The 20,453-nt window shown below is 43.6% G+C and overlaps 1 pseudogene; it reads left to right on the forward strand.

The window, feature by feature from the left end:
- Window positions 1–18,692: 18,692 nt before the first annotated feature.
- Window positions 18,693–19,347, forward strand: LOC128402922 (peptidyl-prolyl cis-trans isomerase A-like; annotated as a pseudogene).
- The last annotated feature ends 1,106 nt before the right edge of the window (window positions 19,348–20,453 follow it).

Consider the following 20,453-nt stretch of genomic DNA (forward strand, 5'->3'; position numbering starts at 1 on the left):
GGCTGCCGCAGCCGTAGTATTTGGACCCCTGACAAAAATGCCAATAGACAAACAGAGGGACAAGGGGGACTGTCATAGATAAAGCCATGAAACGGCATTTATTTGTATCTGCCTGTCAAAGGAATTTTGGCTCCCAGATGGGTCTCCTCTGTGCGCTGACAAACTGACATGTTCTTTTAAAAGGGAAAAAAGAGGGGGGGGACACTAAGGGTGTTCTCGTTTTATTTCACCTGTTAGCTGTTTTTGTTCGCCTCGCCCATGTAAGACATCAGAAGAGAGATGCCATTGCCTGGTTGTGTCCAGGGAGATTACGATCACACCCACGCCATACATTTAAAGCAGGCAGCTTCCTGGCCTAAAGGATCCTGGGAAATGCAGTTTACCCCTCACAGAGCTACAGTTCCCAGCACCCTTCACAAACTATGGTTCTTAGTATCCTTTGGAGGAGGCCGTGTGCTTTATATATGGTTTGGACATGACAGAAGCAAATCGGAATCAAATGACTAGATATAGCTGAGAAACTTTGGACCCATGGCTAGATTTCACAGCACACATTTGTATTAATGAGGATCTCAGATTAACTTCCGGTTTAGAGTACACTTAGGGGCTGCTTCACACATTACAAAACAGCAAGGTGGAGTTTGCTACCAAGGGCCATCTGTTTGAGGGAAGAACTGTGTGGCAGGAGCTGCCCTCCTGGCCTGGAGGTTGTCACCAGCTCTGCTCCTGGATCTGATCTGAGGAGCCAAGAGCTTCAAGGGAATGCTGGAATCACTGTAATTTAAAAGCTGTGACTTTAAGAGCTTGTGCTTGAGCATGTTTTCCCCCTCCTCCCTCCTGTTCCTCTTTCCTTGTGTGCCGTGTCTGATTAGATTGTGAGCCTGACTTCTTGGTGCTGATTTTTCCCCCTAGCCTTTTTGGCTAAAAGGTGGGGTAGAAATGCTGCATGCAAATTAATTAATTAATGTGCACTCAAAAGGGAGCCCTAGAACCAATCGTCACTCTCCATGGTGAGTGAAATTATATGGCAGGTGTGTTTGTAAGCCACTGTGTCTATTGTGTTCACACTTTTTAAAGGTGTATTTTTGGAAGAGGGCATATTCATGTTGAGTTGAGTTGAGTTGTCAGCAGTTTAGACATACCCTCTTCCTACTGATCAGGAACGGGCAAGAGCTTCAGTGGATATAGCTGTGGAAGAGCATTTGCAGTGGCCTAGGCAAGGCTCCTAAGAGAGACGTCACTGGGCCATCACTGCCAGCATTTCAATGAGCAGCGAAGATAATCTTATTTAGGCAGGCTTTAACAGGATGGCGTTTTAATGGCGAGATGAGTGTTCATGCTGCATTTTAGATCTGCTATTTTGTTCTGTATTACTTAAGATGAGTATGTACTTCCAGATAGGGACTTAATTTGCAAATGGGTTATTGAGCTATGACAAATGAGTCATTGGCAACAGGTTGGTTAAAAGAAAAAGAAAATGGTGTTCAGATGCCAGCAGTGCTAGGTGGACATTGCAAAAAAGCTTACATGCATGAGGATTCCCAATCCTGAAATAATATCCTGTCTGAAAGCATCCATTGTTTTAGATGGAGATTTAGTTCTATTGTACGCTGCCTTGAATACAGCAGGACAGAAGAAAACAATAAAAGAAACAATAATTGTGATGTTTAAGGATGGGTGAATCTGTCAATTTTTAGTTTCTCTCAATTTTCCATACTTTGGTTCAGAATTCCATGTTGCTTTGTTAAGAAAGAAAGAAAGAAAGGTCCCGATGAAAAGAATCATTTTACTGATTTACACATTTTTGTGTGCAATTCTAGCTAATATATACATTAATATATACAATACATACATTTTTGCAAAGCAATTACCCCTAATATGAATTTGGCATGCTTTTTTCCACTAGTATGTGTGTTTCTATGTGAATTTCGCCCTAGTAGATACATTTTTGTAGGCATTGCCGGGGTGGAGAACTGCACTACAAAATCTGAAGTGTTGTGCTTTTCAAAGGATGGCTGTGTTTCAGTTTCGTTTCGTTTGCAAAATGGAAATTAGGTAAGTTTTCCTTTAAATATGACCCAAATCAAATTTCTTCCCCAGCCTTCATGACGCCAATGAGGAAGATGTTCCGGGCTCCTTCCTTATTCGTTTCCCCTTTTCACATTCTTGCTCCTTTTGCTGCTGCTCCTCCTCCACCACTCTACATGTCTTCAATGAACATTTGAAGAGGGTCCCTGCATGTAGATGAGGATTCTGCGCTCCCCCCCCCCATATGCAGTCATATTGAACACTTGGAGGAACAGTAGCATAACAGACCTGTTTTTTCAGTATGAAATTCAAAAGCTGCAGACTTCTCCCTCACTGTATCTCAATGCTACTCCTGTTGAATTTCTGCCTGATATGTAATTATTGAAGCCACAGGGCTTCTTCTATAAGGAAAAATAAAATAAAAATAAAGGGTGGGGGGACACCCTAAGCTGCTACTCTTTTGGTTCTTGATTTCACAATGTGCACAGTTTATGTTAAAAGGCCAGTAGCTTCACATGGGATTTTTCAGCCGAAAGAGTTCCTCTGTGAAATTAACAGCAGGAAACAGAGCACCAATCTGAGATAAAAGCAATATCGTGTTTTATTTTACTTTTGTCGTTTTTTTTAAGGGTGAACCACAGACTTGTGTGCCCAGTATGAATGGTTATTAAGCTCAGGAAATGAAAGGGAATGGAAATGTCTTATTCTAGCACTCTGGAATTATCAGCAGCCGGATCTGAGATCTCATTGCTTTGCAAATTCCAGAAAGGTTGGGGCTGCTGTTCGCCTGTTACAGGCAAATTGGGCTCTAGTTCTTGAAAGCTTCTGCCACTTTTAGGGAATTAATTCAAAGCAGAAATGCCTAGCAATAAAAAACTTGTTACGCTTCTTCATAAAATGGAACTGTATATTTCAGTCAAGTGTTAAAATAAGGTAAACACCAATTTATTAATTAATATTGTCAAATAATGTTCCCACAAGTACAGTTCAGAGCTTTGTTATGAGATTGCAGAACCTGCCAACTGGAAAAACTACATCCAATTCATTTCTTGCCCATTTCTGATCAATATAAGAGAGGATATGTCTAAACTGCTGACATTCCCAACTTAACATGTCTTTTCTTTTCACCTCACAAACAATCTGCACATGGTAACCTATCCTTCTTGGAGGGCCCTTCTCCCTCTCATTTGCAAAAAGGGGAAAAAAATCTCTGCCATGGTTCTAGCAAAAAAGAAAACTTCCCTCCTGCCAAAAACCAAAAGCCTCATAGACTTGAAAGTCAGGTCACTTCCTGAGTGGCACTTAATATTGTAAACTGGTTGTTCAGATATCAAAAACAGGTTGTTGGCAACTGCTTTTCAACTCATCAAATTTCCACCAGAAAGGACAAATCTAGATTAAATAGTGGGGGGGGGGGATATGGGTTAGCATTTTGATGACAGTGAGATTGTGCAGATGCCGTAGACAAAATAAAATAAAATAAGTCGTTACATGAGGGGGGCAGATCCCATAATAAGCACCCACGTGGAAGCGCCATAAATCTGTGGCAGCCAACCTTAATTCTGACTAGCCCACCTACCTACTGAGGATTCAAAAGACAATCAGCTGTTTTCCATTTACAAAAGCTTCCTTCTTGTTTGCTATAGTTCTTTCATAAGCAACGTTCACAAAACATCGTTGGCGTCAAAATGTCAGCCCTTGCTCCCTGCCTATCTTTAATCCAGATTCACCCTTTTCAGAGAAAACCAAATAAGCTAAAAACAAACACCACACCTCTTTTGCCAGCGACCCATCTGCAACTCCTCTGCAAATGATGCTCCCCTCCAGAAACACCCTGTTCCCGTCCTCTGTTCTGCAGATCTCAGTGTGGCATGCATAGAGTTTGCAGGCATTCTCCCATGCAAGCAATTGCCCCCAGACTTCCTTAGTAAGGCTGCTGCATCACATGCCTCCAGACCGTACCCTGAGTTAGGTACCCACGTAACGGGTTACAGTGGTACCTCTGGTTAAGAACTTAATTCATTCCGGAGGTCCGTTCTTAACCTGAAACTGTTCTTAACCTGAGGTACCACTTTAGCTAATGGGGCCTCCCACTGCCGCCGTGCGATTTCTGTTCTCATCCTGAGGTAAAGTTCTTAACCTGAGGTACTATTTCTGGGTTAGTGGAGTCTGTAACCTGAAGCGTTTGTAACCCGAGGTACCACTGTATTTTAAAGCAAGCTCGAAATATAGTGGTACCTCGGGTTACAGACGCTTCAGGTTACAGAGGCTTCAGGTTACAGACTCCGCTAACCCAGAAATAGTACCTTAGGTTAAGAACTTTGCTTCAGGATGAGAACAGAAATCGTGCTCTGGTGGCACGGCGGCAGCGGGAGGCCCCATTAGCTAAAGTGGTACCTCAAGTTAAGAACAGCTTCAGGTTAAGAATGGACCTCCAGAACGAATTAAGTTCTTAACCCGAGGTACCACTGTATTTACATGCATTGCCAGCTTAATTCTTGTACCATTCAGAAGAGAAGGGGGGGAAACAAACCACCAGCCCTGCCTTTACGATTGTGGTGAGACTCTTATTATTAGGCTGTGCTCCGCCATCAGCGTCCCTCTGAATTGCACATCGCATGTTGATACTAACTGGGGTGACCAGTTTCAGCCTTCTTTTCATTATAGGCCTCATTCCTCCTCCTCCAGTGCCCCGTTCCTGGGATTTTCCAGCCTATCCATCATTATCTAACTGCCAGCTGTTTTTCAGAGGTTCAGGTTCTTTAAGCTCATTATTTCTTCTATCTAGTGGATGTACAGAGAATCCTTCCACAACATGCAGCAAGTCAGCAGGATATGTATGTGCAGATGAGGGGGTGGGCTCTGTCGAGGGGGGTGGGGGCTCGGCGTTCCCAGCCTCCCTGTGCTACAAGTTCTGCTCCCAACACAAAACCCCATATGAACAGCGGCAACCATGTGGGATGCTAAAAATAGCACGTATAACTATAGTTAAAATTATAAGTAAATTAAGATTATTTCCCTCCCCCCTCCTTTTTTTTTTTTTTTTAGTAGATCAGCTATTAGGAGCAAGAGCAAATTGAGCTTCTAGTGTGTTTAAATGTGTTTCTTTTGTTGCAGATTAAAGGCCAAGAGACAAAAGGCTCTGTTGCGATAAGGGATTTCTCTTCTCTCCCCATTTACCTTTTACATATGTAGTTTAATCAACTGTGAGATGGGCTGGCAGAGAATCTCCTGGATGGTTCAAGGGATTGATCATGCAATTGCATGGTCTTTCATGTCTCGGCCATTGATTGAACTCCGGCACGTAGGAAACAAGTACCCTAGTTGTGAAAAATGGCGTGAGGTGGGGACTTAGAGAATAGTCTGTCTAGGGGGAACATTTCATCTTCATCATCAGTCATTGGTTTCTGTCCCGGTATATAAAGCAGGAAATGCCCATTCCAATCCTCTCTCTGACACGTGCAGATCCTCTCACCTGAGCCTCAAAACTATGGCCTAGCGAAAAGGGAGGCAGCCCTAGAGATTTTAAGAGGGAACAGGCACAGAGATGTCAGCAGAGAGGGCACCAGTTCTCAGCAAGCTTTAAAGGCCTGCTTCTGGCCATACTCAAGAATAAATTGCTAAAAGCAAGTGCACTTTCAAAACCGTAGCTATTTCTTTCTCACTTCCTAATATCCATGTGCCAAGGTTATCAATACAAGTAAAACAGGCAAGCTTTTGGAGACTTGGCGGATTGTTAAATCATGGTTTTCTGAATGCCCAAACTGGGAGAACATATTTAAAATATTGTGCATTTTGATTTGCAAAGCAAAGGTTTGACACTACAGGTTCAGGGCAGAAGGCAATGTTGGCCAACAGCAGAGCCCAAATTAGGTGGCCGGCGGGGGGAGGGTGTTGGAGCTAATATTTAGAAGGATACAGGGAGACATGGCTGAGCTAAAATTGGAGGACTTGTGAGTTTCGTAAAGGACCTCCCATTATTTCTGCGCAGGTTCGCACTGTGCTGCAAACACTGGGGTGCTGCATTCCAACTCTCTGCCATGAAACACAATAAGATACCGTGCTACTTGGCCTTACTGCTCCTGCTACTATTGTATGCTGCTTGTCTATACATTGTTGTTGGCCTCCGTCTGTCTCAAGAGACAATGAAGGGGGTGAAGTCAAACCACTACATTAGCAGCACCAAAGGGACCCCCTTGGGGCACAAGCCTGGGCAGTGTGTACAGAGGTCCTGGGCAGCCCAGATGACAGGACTCCCTCTTGGCCTCACTGATGTGGTCCAAAGGAAAGGAGAGCAATACGTTTGGCACCTGCTTGGCTGCAGGAGTTGCTGGAAGGAGGTGTACAAGGATGCCCAACTGTCTTAGGAACTCCACTCCAGATTCGTGTAGGGTTTATTCCTTAGCACTTTCTTCACCCGAAGATATCCCATGATGTAGTGGAGGTTTAGGGACAGAGCTCTCCTTCTCCCAGATGGGCTACCCTCCCAGACTGATGAGCCTCATCTGCTCCTCACTTCCCTCTACAGCACGTTCAGAAAATGCCTTGTTGGCCATTAGACCCACTCTTGGTTTCATCTGCTCAATCTGTCAGAGTCTGCCTTCAGATGAAGGGGAAGTTGCTAACTCACTGAGCGCTTGAGACCATTCAGCTACCCTCACCTGGTTTAGCCGGCCAGTTGAAGCCGTTCCTGGGGTGTGGCTGCTGTCACACGCTGACAGCTTCCAGGAGCCACAGGTAAGAGCTGAGTATAAGGTGGGGACCAAAGGTGGACCCCAGAAGGAGCATGATGTGCCCCCGCCGGAGGTACTACCCCTCTCCTAACACCTCATACACCCCTGCAGTTCATACCACTGCAGTGCTTAATATGCTCTACTGATAAGCCCGTGTTCACTGTCCCTGCCCAGGCTGGAAAAAGAGACACAACCGCTGTCTTCTGCAGCTTTAAAGGCCTGGAAATGAAAGCTGGCAGCGCTTTCTCCCCCCAACTGGCTGGGGATGGGGACCCAGTTGTGGGCAAGTGAGGCTGCTCTGGACTGAGCAAAGCAGATGCACTAGTGCTGTGCTGACTAGAGCTGACTATTTTCAATGTTTAAAAAGCTGTGTGAATATAGGAAGCTGCCTTATACGTAGTCAGACCATTGATCCATCTGGCTCAGTACTGTCTATGCTAAACTGGCAGTGACTCTCCAGGGCAGGTATAGGCAAACTCGGCCCTCCAGATGTTTTGGGACTACAACTCCCATCATCCCTACCTAACAAGACCAGTGGTCAGGGATGGTGGGAATTGCAGTCCCAAAACATCTGGAGGGCTGAGTTTGCCTATGCCTGCTCCAGGGTTTCAGTCTTTTCCAGGCCTACCTCGAGGTCCCAGGGATTGAACCTGGGGCATTGTGCACCCGACACAGCTGCTCTATCACTGAGCAACAGCTTTCCCCCTTCTGAATCCCCCTTCTGTGTTTTCAACCTTTCCATGTTCTCAGGCAGAGCACAGGCCTTCATAGATTTGATGTATTTTAGTCCCATTTTACAGCCGAGGATGATAGAGGATGGGACTACAGCAGGGATTTTATCTGGGGAGATGAGAAGTCGATACTTGCATGTTGTGACTAAAGCACATTCACAGGACTGGGCTTGCTTTTGCAACTATCGCCAGTGACACCAAACACCAACAAGACATCCACACAACTCCCTTTGTCATAGGAGCAACGCGCAGGGCTCCCTGTGCCTGCATCGCCTTTTCCCATTGACAGGCCATTACTGAGGATAAAGACGGAGGGAGTTTTGCAAACTTGCTCCTGCCGTGCCTGTAATAAAGCACCGTCCTGTCATCTTGAGCAGACCTGCCATCCCATTGGCGTAAATGTAATTGAAACGATGGCAGCATTCTTCGACATCAGCCTTAATAAGATAACAGCCCCTGCTCTTAATAAATGTGAACAAATGCTCTTTGGTTATTAAAGGCACAGACATGATTGAACTCATGACAACTATTTAAGCTCAATGATTAGGGAAGGTGAAGAAGAGACAAAAGTTTGCATCCTCTAAGTGAGCAGCCCAGGAGCTCTGCAGGGCATTAGGGCATTAAATCGTTCCCTGTGGAAATGGAGAAGTAACATCTCCCCCCCGGGGTTAAATGCTGCAAGACTTGGCCAGAAACATTTATGAATGATTTCCACTTATCTCTGATGCATCAAGTATAAAGATAGTGCTATGCGGTAGATGGGTCACTCGCCCATTCTCATGTGTTAGCACATCTCTTCTCCCCTTCTATCCTGCAGCAAGAGGCTAAAGGCCAGTTACTTCATTTGAAGGTAATGCTTAAAAAGATGCATCAGACGCCTTTTAACATATGCTCTGATCTTCAACTCACACTCATTATTGGGGAGTTGAAAGAAAAGAACCAAGTCTTTGGGGAGAAAGATGAGCATTTAGGCTGCATTTCAACCAACAGAAAATAGCACCAGAGACGGCAATAAAAAAGAAGAGGAGAGACATGTATTAGAGTAATCATTAGTCATAAATGGAAGTATTTAGGGACTTAAAATAAAACGATTCCATTTACATGCTTATGATGGAATGCTCTCTCGGATCTAATGTACTGCTAAGCTAATTTTTCACCACACACAGTTGCTGCTACAGCAAAAATAAAGTAAAAAGGGGATCAAATCTAGGCAACATCCACCCCAAGTCCAGCATGTTTAATTGCACTGATTTCAGTGCAAAGTAATTAAGCCAGTGCTGTGCAGCCCAATCGTATGCATGTGGTCCTGATTCAATGGGATTTTTCCACCCAAGTGTGCAAGGGACTGCAGCCTGGGGGCCAAACTACACACAACAACGGAGATCCATGATCAGCCTTCACAGTGGTTTTTTTTTGGGGGGGGGGCTAAAAGTAACTACAGAGGTCCATGATTGGATAAAAGCCACAAAAGATCCAGAAGGTGGCTTCTAGAGTGGCCACTGGCATGATCCCCACCCACCCCCAGCGCAAAGGACAAAATGCATAACTAAAAAAGAAGTCAAAACAGATCTTCATGGAGTGGATAAATCTGTATATTTTGGTCCTATGCATTTTAATCTTTCCAATTTTAAATATCTGCAGCAATTCTGAGGTTGCTGTTTTGTGTGTGTTTTAATTTTTTTAAAAAAAACCTCATGAAAATTTGTAAGCATTTTAGTGCCAATTTCTCCTCTAACAGACACACAGGTGTGCACTTTTTACTAATCTACACATTTTGCAAGCAATTTTCCATAACGAAATGCATTTTTGGCATGAATAAAAGGGAGCATAGATAGTTCCATGGATCATGCTCTGTGAGAATTGACAACCACCTCATTAAAGAAGAAGAAACTAGCCCAGCCTTGATGGTTTTAACACTAATGTTTACATCTCAAACATCCATCTAAATGGGGTTGCTTTCAAAAAGATACATGGGAATAGAGATAGGAACCTAGGAAGCTGCTTAGTACAGAGTCAGACCATTGGTTTATATTGTCTACACTTGCTCCATATTGTCTACACTCATTGGCAGGGGCTCTTCAGGCTCTCAGACAGGAGTTTCCTGGAGACGCGACTTGGGACCCCCTACCACTTGAGAGTCCTATGGACTGCAAGAAGATCAAACCTAGCCATTCTTAAGGAAATCAGCCCAGAGTGCTCACTGGAAGGACAGATCGTGAAGCTAAGGCTCCAATACTCTGGCCACCTCGTGAGAAGAAAATGCTCCCTGGAAAAGACCCTGATGTTGGGAAAGATGGAGGGCACAAGGAGAAGGGGACGACAGAGGACGAGATGGTTGGATAGTGTTCTCGAAGCTACCAGCATGAGTTTGACCAAACTGCGGGAGGCACTGGAAGACAGAAGTGCCGGGCGTGCTCTGGTCCATGGGCTCATGAAGAGTCGGACACGACTAAACGACTAAACCATCACCACAACCACTGATGTGGCGCGGGTGGCACTATGGTCTAAACCACTGAGCCTCTTGGGCTTGCCAATGAGCAGGTCAGCAGTTCGAATCCCCGCAACGGAATGAGCTCCTGTTGCTCTGTCCCAACTCCTGCCAACCTAGCAGTTCGAAAGAACGCAGTGCAAGTAGATAAATAGGTACTGCTGTGGTGGGAAGGTAAACAGTGTTTCTGTGTGCTCTGGTTTTCGTCAAGGTGTTAGAATCGGTTTAGTCATGCTGGCCACATGACCCGGAAAGCTGTCTGTGGACAAATGTCCTTTGACCTGAAAGCAAGATGAGCACCGCAACCATCCAGAGGTCCTTTACCTTACCTTTTTACCTACCACTGAGTTATGTGCCTTCCCGCAATGTGAGGTAGGAGCAGGAGTGGAGGAGAGAGCTGAGGTCCATCTGCCTAAAAACAACAACACAGAATGTGTCTGGATCACCCTAACCAGGCTGTGCTGGAAGCTCCAGAGAGATGTTTGCACAAAATCCTGCAGATCCCCGAGCGAGGCAATCCCCTCTCCCCAGCCCAGGGAAGTGCTGCTTACATTATTTTCCATTGCTGTCAGATTCACAGTGAGGGCTGTCTGTGGCAGAAAATACTTAAGAGGAAGGAGCCTACACAGTGTCGGATGTTTGATGAGTTGCTCAGCAGCAGACTGAACCTCACGGCCAGAGCCTGCTGGTGTGCACACAGCCCGCCATGCAGAGAGACAGATGGAGGTGATGAGCTGGGGATGGCGTCCGAGGCTGAGCTATTGTGGAGAAGGCACCTTGTTGATAACAGTTTTGCTTCAAGCGACTCCTTGTCAGCAGCCCAAGCTTAGGGATCACAAAGATGTAGCCTTCTGAAAAATTGCTGTAACTGTTAGTTCAACTTGACAAGTTTTAATAAAAGAAGCTGGAGTTGAAAAGTTTGGGGAAGGATTTCGACAGCACCCTCCCCGGAAGCCTGGGATTCCCAAAAGTTATAGAAATGTCACAGAAGTCCAGACCCTTTGAATGCTTTTAACCAGTGCACAAGTTATTTTTTATGCAAACATGCACACCTCAACGTGTAGGATTTGCTGGGAGCGTCCAATGTGGTGACCATGGCTGCAGTCTCAAGTGTGCATGTTTGGGAATAGACTCTACTGAATGTTGGCATAGCATCTGAGAACAAAGTTTCTACCCTCCCAAGGCTGAAGACACAACATTTGTTCCTGACCCACTGGATAGTTGCTGTTATCTATATTGCAAATGTGTAATGAGAGCTATGTATTTATATTGCCCCCTACGAACAAAGAAGCTTGCTTGAGCTGGAGCAGGAATCTTCTGCCTTTTCACACTCAGGACCCACCATTTACTCAAATTTGCATTTGGGGACCCATTTCTCTTCCATTTTTAAAAAAATCATGCATTTGTATGGTGGCCATGCCCCTCATGATCTGGTAGTAGGGATGGGAGAGAATTTCGATGTAGTTTGCATTTAAAGACAAACCTGCCTAATTTGCAGAACATTTGCAAGCCAAAACACAGCTGTCATTCAAAATCCACACACAGTTCTCCAGTCAAGGGATGTGTACTAAAATACATATATTAGGGTAACGTGCACACAATGATACATATGTGAGTGAAAATAACACATAAAGCTGCATGATATTAGGGAGAATATCTTTGCAAAAATGTTTATGCTCGGTGAAGTTGCATAGAGATATGTTTACGTTGGGAGATACCTGCGCTGATATGCTGATGAATTTTCATCCCATTTTCATGGGAACTTTTATATAAAAAAATGAATGTGGAGAAATGTGGAGAACCAAACTTAAGACTGGGAGAAACTGAAATGAGAAACTGAGAGAAACCAAAATAGATTCGCTCATTCCTATCTGGTAGTGGGTCATGACCCACCAGCAAAAGACCATTGAGTTGAAGGTTGGAGCATACGCACGCACACACCTCTGGAATTATGGAGAGATGTTCTATATAACATGAATTTCCATGGTGGTTAGAAATGTAAGTCACTCCCACTCTAATAGTGTGGGTGTAGGTGGTGCCTTGCATTCAAAGTCCACTACACTCACCGCTATTGTCAAGAGATACCCACCACTCCTGCCAGAATTTTTCTTATATGCGTACAGCGGTACCTCGGGTTACAAACACTTTGGGTTACAAACACTTTGAGTTACCAACTCTGCTAACCCGGAAGTAGTACCTAGGGTTGAGAACTTTGCCTCAGAATGAGAACGGAAATCGCGCGCCGGCAGCAGCAGGAGGCCCCATTAGCGAAAGCGTGCCTCAGGTTAAGAACAGTTTCAGGTTAGGAACGGACCTCCAGAATGAATTAGGTTCATAACCTGAGGTACCACTGTATATGTATTTTGTTCTTCCACAGTAAACCCAGTATAAGCCAGCATGCAGCAATGGGAAATCACCTTATTTGAAAGAGAAAACGTAAGGGTGGTGGAGGCAGATAAAAATGAAAAATGGCCCACACAGTACTAAGAATCCACAAAAAGACACAGTTCCAAATAACACCTTCTCATGATGAAACAATTTTTAAAAATTCAATACAATGGCAAGCAATGTGTGTGTGTGAGAGAGAGAGTTTGTAAAACTTAAAGGTTCTTTCTCTCATGATTTTTAATGCCCTGGACAGATGGCCTTGTCTATTGATGGGACGTAATATTGTTTGGTGGCTTAGGATTTGTTTTTATTGTGAGATTACTGGCTTGTGGGATTTGTACAGGGTTTTGCTGTACTTAAGCTTTAATAGACTAGGATTTGGTTTATGGATAGATCATTTTATTAGTTATTAGTTGACAGGGCTGAAATGGCATTTGCAGTTTTCTTCTTTTTTAGCCACAGCATCTTGAGGATAGATAGAGCGCCGTCATGGCAAGGCAGTCAGCAGGGATCCATTTATCAAAATGGTCCAGCAAGATACTATTTATTTATTACAGGTATTTTACCCCCATTTCCTAGTCAATCACAGCCCCCAAAGCAACTGACAAAATCCATTAAAAAGATCTTATGGTAAAAACAAAGTAATACAAAACAAAAATTAAACTCAAGCAGATAGAACAACTTTGGAACAATACAGAAAAACACTAGCACCACTCAACCATGTAAACCGCAAAGGCATTCCTAAAAACAAAGGTGTTACTGAGCACTTCCTGCCAGTAGCTGTGTGTGCTAACTTTCCATTTAAGCCAAAGGTGATTTGTCCACTTAGGCTGCAGTCCTATACACACTTACCTGGAAGCATGACCCATTGACAAACGCACCACCAGCACCTTGGGACCCCTTGTGCCAAATTTGGCGACAATATTGTGAGAGGTGTCTGAATGTCCAGAAGACAAATGGACAAGACATTTTACAAAATAGATAGTAGGCGTAGGGGTACAGCACTAATTAATTATTTTGGTTTGCATTTTAATGTGAACCTAACAGATTCTCACTTCCTGAACTTTGCAAAACACAACTAGAATTTGAAATTCATACTTCACTGAATTTTGTGATACAGTTCTCAGACAAAAAAGAACACATTCAGAAATGTGTTTAACAGAGGAAAGCATGCAAAAAAGATAAATATATTTTGGGAAAGAATGTACAAAAAGGCATAAGCATTTTGTTGGGGGAAATTGCTTATATTGAACTAAATTGAATAGAAAAATGTGTGTGAATATTCATGTGAACTTTTTTTTATAAAAAAAATGGAAACTGGTGCTAGAATAGGGGAAACTGAACTTAAGGTTGAAAAGATGGGAAATAGTGAGAAGATGGGAAACATTCTTCACTCAAAACCATTGCGCATACCAGCTGTTTGTTATATTCCTATTGTTTATTTAGTCTGGAAGGTCGGCCAAAGTCTCATATGGCTCTAGTGGTTTTACAGAGAAATTTCTCGTCTCTAATTACCCCTCCTTTTCTTGGACAGTCCCCATTTCAGCACCAAGTTCCTTTATTGCTCATATTATTCCCCCTCCCCTTATATTCCTGGTCCTTTTCTTCCTTAACAAAATGCATGCTCTGTAACCCAGATGGCTGCAATCTATTTGCAGCACCGTGTGGCTGGTTTCGCTGGTGAAACTAAGATCGCTGTTCAATATTATGATGATGCTTTTATCCATGTTTTAACTGTCACCAGCAAGGGGGGAAACTACCTAGATCTTTCTAACCCATTTATTGGTTTATGGCTCAGAAGTCCTAACAAGGAGTGTCACAAATCCCCGTGGTGTCGCTGAGTGCATTTTGCATTAGGACCTCTGTTTTAGCTGAAAGATACGTTTTTTTAAAAAACACATTCAGCCAGACAGTTCCCTACTGGCGATACATCTGAGAAGGCTCAGGAGCAGAAGGTCGGCCGCACAGCAACTTATGTTCACAAAATGAGCTCGAGAACCACCTGTTTCAGATGTCAGGATGCAAAAGATTTTCAAGGCTTAGAGCTTTCGCCCAAATTGTGTCACTCTTGAGGGATCTGTCCTTTCCCTCTCCTGCACTATTCATTACAAACTGAATGCACAAAGTCTGCTCAGATGGAAGATTTCTCCACACATAGACAAGCAGGCTGGCTGGGGGGAAAACATTATAAGCATAATGGCATCATTTGGAGTGCAGGTATTCCTAAACTTCATTCATAATAGTGGTCCCACAGGAGTCAACAAGGTAGGGGGGAAATGCATAAGAGATGTACAATAGAAAAGAATGGAACAGCAAAACTCATACATATTTTCCCAATTACTAGGCCCCATGACACCAGAAAACTCCCAATTTGATTTCTCTCAGTTTTTGGAGAAACATAGAATTATATCAGCATCACAGTATTCATTCATAAAGCAGTAACATAAATCCCCATTGCTACATTTTGGGTGTATACAGTATTTCAGTGGTTGAACGTTCAAGTTTATGACCATCCTGTAGTGTAGTGCTTATGCGACTGTGAATAAAAGGTGGCTGGGCTCATTGTCTTGGGGTTGGGGGGGAAGAGGCGACAAAACTGATTTGATTAGTGCCACTTTGTTTTGTACGATTCCTTTCCCTATTACCCCTTGATCCACCCGCTTTTCTGGCCTTTCATATCTCTACATTGTCTGATCCCACATCAGTTTCAATGTATTAGGATGACCAGGCTGTTACAGAGAAGGCACAGGGTTCCATTGATGGAAGGCTCTCTGGTCCATTCAGATAATGGCAGGTTAAGGCTTTTTTTTTTTTTTTTTTGCTGATTTCTGCTTCCCCCTGCAGCTTCCCTGACTCCCACAAAGTTTGCTCCAGAGGTTTGATGGATTCCTCCAATGCAGCACAAAAGGTGGCATGGGGAGATGGGCTATGGGACAAATAGTCTCTATACAAGTAGATCACTTAAAAGGCAGGTGTTGAAATCTCCTGTGTCAAGACCACACTGAAAGAAGAGATCCAGATAAAAGATCCCTTTGGGTGGGTGGCCAACAGAATGGCAGATGGTGTGTTGCTCAGACTCTGCCTGGTCTCTATGGAGCATTAATTCTGATTTGTTTAGGACAATGGGCATTCATTAGGATTTGTTTGCGGAGTGTTTGCACATCTTCCCATGAACCATGCATTTCCCCATCACTTTCCAAACTGCAAAAAGGTCTGATTTTTTTTAAAGTGTGCTTGTTTCAACAGAACATTCTAATCCACTTTAATTGCACAAAACCTAACATTTCTGGCGCATGGTTGAATCCGTACCTCAAAGCAGTGACAGTCTGGAGGCACCCTTAGTCTTTTAGGTGTCACAAGACTCTTCCTTGTTTTCATCCAATCTGGCTTTATGATTTATTTATTTTTTTAAAAAAGGGCCAAAGAATCCAAAGCGTCAGTCGGCTCTGTATGTTTCAGTGGCGACCAACAAATGAGAAAAGCAGACCAAAAATAAAATAGATGGAACTGCTTTATTTATGCATTAGGCTTGTACATATTTTTTTTTTTAAAAAAAAATGCTATTTAGGCAAACACATAGTGTGAAGATTAAAGAAGCAGCGTTTGGATCATTTTAAAGTACTTTTAAAAATATATCTGTGAATAATAAACATTTTGTACTCAGATTAATTCAAACATTTCTCTCCCATCTCTTGCCCCAGCAAAATAATAGAGATATTTTTAAGCTATCTTCCTTTCCCCCCATTAATGTTGTGTATATAAATAAGCCAGGTTATCTTCTATTTCTCTTCCACCCAACCCCCCCCTTCCATGTGCAAAATGTTTTATCTAACAGCTGCTCGCCTAGTAGTTCAGTACTCCAGTCCTCTAAATTAGGACACTTTATCTTAAGGCTTCATAATCTTACGAGACTATAATTGGAAAGTTTATAAAAAAAAGAAGAAAAAAACCCACCCTGCTTTGTAAGCTTGGCAGCTGAGATAGGAAGACGGAATGAGAAGAGCTCCGGCAGAATTACACCATCGCTGCTAGCCTGACTCCGCTTGACAGAGCCGTTTAATATTTTGACAAGACAAAATATAAAGCAGCATTTTATTCTGTAGAGACTTCACTAGACACAAGCATGGAAGTGCTTGTGATCAATAAAGTTTGCGGTGGAGAGTGATTTATTTACAGCAGGGTATTATGTAGAGAAAGAGCTGTGATATTTCCACAGGCTTTGACGGCATAATGGGCCCCTCTCAATCCTTACATGGAAGGGTTAGATTGTCATGGCTGCTCAGGCAGTATTCAAAACGTTATCTGATCAGCCTTAAAGACTTCAGAACGAGACAGATGATTAGTTACCCTAAACGATCCTCATCATGCAGAAATTGATGATTTAATATAGTCAATGACAGACGATTCCATTTGTACTAGATAAAGTGTCTGCGGTTTGTATCAATCATAATAGAGTTATTATTGAGCATAAAAGAAAAGCATGTTTAATATCATTAATTCCAGATATGTCGCTTTGCACATCTGGCATTCATCCATAGAGCAGAACCACTCCAGGCTATCATTCCTGCTTGTGCGCTGGTGACTCCAGTGTTTTTTGTAATTTCAAAATGTTTTTCAGCACCTCCAGCTAGGTGCAATAACAGTTTACAGATTACCTATGTCATCACATTTTGACAAACTTCTCAATCTGATGTGACCTTCATCTTTAGCCATCTGCTTGCCTTTGTTTCTTCTTCTTCTCCTCCTCCTTTCCTTTTCCTTTTTTTTTTTTTAATAAACCTCCGCAGCTTAAAGCGGTAGTAGTTTTGTTCCATATTCTTCTAGGTCAACATCTTCACCTGTGCAAATCCAAACACATAGGCTGCAGTTTGAAAGGCGGCAACCTGGGTTCAAGTCCCAAAATGATTGGCGTTAAGTGACCTCTCTGCTGTATGTTTTTCATCACTCTTGTCCAATGCATCTTGATTAGGCTTTCTATATTAAAAAAAAAAATCAAGGAGGAAGTGGATTCATCAGGAAGTGTCCTCGAGATGAGCATGCAGAAAATGCACAGAATTATGAAGAGCACATCAAGAACGCCGTGCTATTTCAAAAGCAGTGTATTTCCTTCTAGCATTTCTACACCAGTTCTCTCAAAGCAACTTAATGCTCAGTAAAACACAAAACTACTAAGAGATCTAGTGTGGTGTAGTGGTTAGAGTGTTGGACTAGGACCCGGGAGACCATGATTCAAATCCCCACTCAGCCATATAAAACTCCCTGGGTGACCTTGTGACAGGAATGAGCTAGCAGTAAACTACACTGAGCAAGTAGAAATTAACTCGTTATTTGCACAGGAGTGTCAGGCCTAATGGGCACAGCAACTCTTCTCTGGCAAGTCTTGCCCCCATTAAGCTAGGGTTACCAGTTGTCCCCAGTTCCCAGGGACAGTCCCCAGATTTGCAAATCTGTCCCCGGACAAATTTCGTCCCCAGAATGTCCCCAGATTTGCAAATCTATCCCCAGGAAACGTGACAGTGGCAGCCAGCAGGCCAAAGCCAGCCTGGTAGTGCAGTTGGCTCTGGCTGGCTTCAGGAGCTGCCCGCTGCCGTGGCGCCTGCCGTTTTTCCTCATGCGCAATACATCATATGGGGACTTCCAGCAAGGAAAAATGGCGGCAGCGAGCAGCTCCTGAAGCCAGCCAGAGCCAACTGCACTACCAGGCTGGCTTTGGCCTGCTGGCTGCTGCTCCCACTGCCAAAGGGGAACCAGGGACATTTGGCAAAGCAGATCTCCTACCCCCTTCCCCCTTTGTTTTGACTGATCGGGGGAGGCTTGGGAGTCGCGCCCGGCTGACTGTTGCCCAGTTTTTTAAAAGCTCTGCGCATTTATGTTTCGCAGGCTGTGAAAGAAGGGCTTTGCAGCTTGCCTGGCAGAGAAACCGTGTGCCTTGCGCCCCTCCTTGGCAACGACCGCCCGCCCACAACTCCTGAGCCTCCCCCGAGCTGTCAAAACAAAGGGGGAAGGGGGCAGGCTTCCCATCGGGGAAGGCTTGGGATATGCATGTGTGCTTGGGCCTAGGGTCTTTTGCCTCTCCCTCCTCATGACTGACTCCCTGCGGCTACTCAGCTTCAAAAAAAAAAAAAAGGTGTCCCCGGATTCATTGAAAAAAATCTGGTAACCATACATTAAGCAGTTGTGGAGACTGAAGGTCCTTGCCTACCTGGCTATGCCGTACTCCTTATGGTGTGGAGAGGGGTTGTCGCTCACACTGCCTGTTACCACCACCGCCAGTTTTCTTTTTTAAAAACTCCCCCTTCCTCTACTCGACTCATTTCCGGCCTCATGGCCAACCCAGTTGTGTTTTCCAATGGGGAGCCCATGGGGTGCATCACCTTTGAGCTGTTTGCAGACAAGGTTCCAAAGACAGCAGAGAATTTCCATGCCTTAAGCACTGGGGAGAAAGGTTCTGGTTACAAAGGGTCCTGCTTCCACAGAATCATTCCTGGGTTCATGTGCCAGGGTGGTGACTTTACTCGTTGTAATGGAACAGGTGGTAAATTGATTTACGGTGAGAAGTTTGCCGATGAGAACTTTGTCCTCAAGCACACAGGTCTTGTCTATGGCAAATGCTGGTCCCAAGACAAATGGGTCTCAGTTCTTCATCTGCACTGCCAAAACTGGCTGATTGGATGGGAAACATGTGGTCTTTGGCCAAGCCAAAGAAGGAATGAATATTGTGGAAGCAATGGAGCGCTTTGGGTCAAGGAACGGCAAGACAAGAAAGAAGATCACCATCTCTGACTGTGGGCAGCTGTCATAAAATTCCTTTGTCTCAACAATCAACCATTCCTTCTGTAGCTGGGGTTAGTCCCCTGTAATCCTTGTGCTCCTCACTTACTACTGTTTTTCTACTGGGTTTCAATTTCTGCTCCCTCACAAGTCCAGCTGGACTGAAGACAACTTTGTTTGCAATGTGAAATAAAACAAGTTAAACCAAGGAGGAGGAGGAGGAGGTCCTCACCTCCCCACAGCTGCCTAAGTCCACTCCCCTCCAAGCAATCTGAGACTGTGCCTACAGGAAGCTAACATTTCTACAAAACCCAGAGGAAAATATCAACAAGGGGTGTTTTGGAAGTATCCTTAGTATTCTTGACATCTATTGCATTGATTTGAAAGTATTCAACTTTGATAAGATCATGCCTGAAGTTCTTTGACATATGCAACAGAAGTCACAGTCAGTACTGCCATTGGTTTTTAATCTTAATAAATACACTGGATTATACCAACAGTTGTAGAAGGTCCGAGCCATCTTCTGTTATGGGCTTGGGTGGTGAAATGACAGGTGCAGATACGAGTTGGCTGCCAGTTCAAATGCAGGATAGTTTAGTGATGTTCATGGCTTTATTTATTATGTTTGAAGGGAGAGTAGAAAAGCAAAATAACATTTCAGGGACAAAGCTGTTAACATTGGATGTCAGCTGAGCATTGCAGCATCTCCTGCATTGGGAAGATTATTTTAAAGTTCAAGTCAACCATTACTTCTCCACTCCCAGTCTCTCCTCCAACAGAAAGGGCAACAAAGCTAAAAACATGTACATAAATACTACCATACCTTTTAAAGACGAAAGCAGTGCTATAGGAGGGCTGCTGTTTGCTATTTAGCCAATCTGATGCAGAGTCCTTTCAAATTAAGTGGTGTTTTTTTAAAAAACCAAACCATCCTGCTCCTTGTGTGTGTTTTTAAAAATAAAACCTGGAAAATGGAATTGCAACAAAATTAATAAAATCATTATGCTTCCATGATGTGACATTTCTTAGCAAGCGTATGTCATATAAGTCTCTTTAAGTAAAAAAAAGCAACATTAGGTAAGTGCAAATCTTTTGTTCACTGGATTTGTCAATGGAGCACTGGACAAGAATGCAAGGACAACGGTAGTTGATTTTGGTAGCAAAGCCCAAGTCATCAAACCATTCAAATATTCATGGGTCAATACAGAGGTCAATAATAATAATACAGTTGTGCAGTGCTATTTTTCTAGAAAAAGAGGTGCTGGAACTCACCATGAATGCCTCCCTTGTTCTCTTATAATGGCAATGGTGCCC

Source organism: Podarcis raffonei, chromosome 1, assembly GCF_027172205.1.
Source record: "Podarcis raffonei isolate rPodRaf1 chromosome 1, rPodRaf1.pri, whole genome shotgun sequence".
Lineage (NCBI taxonomy): Eukaryota > Metazoa > Chordata > Lepidosauria > Squamata > Lacertidae > Podarcis > Podarcis raffonei.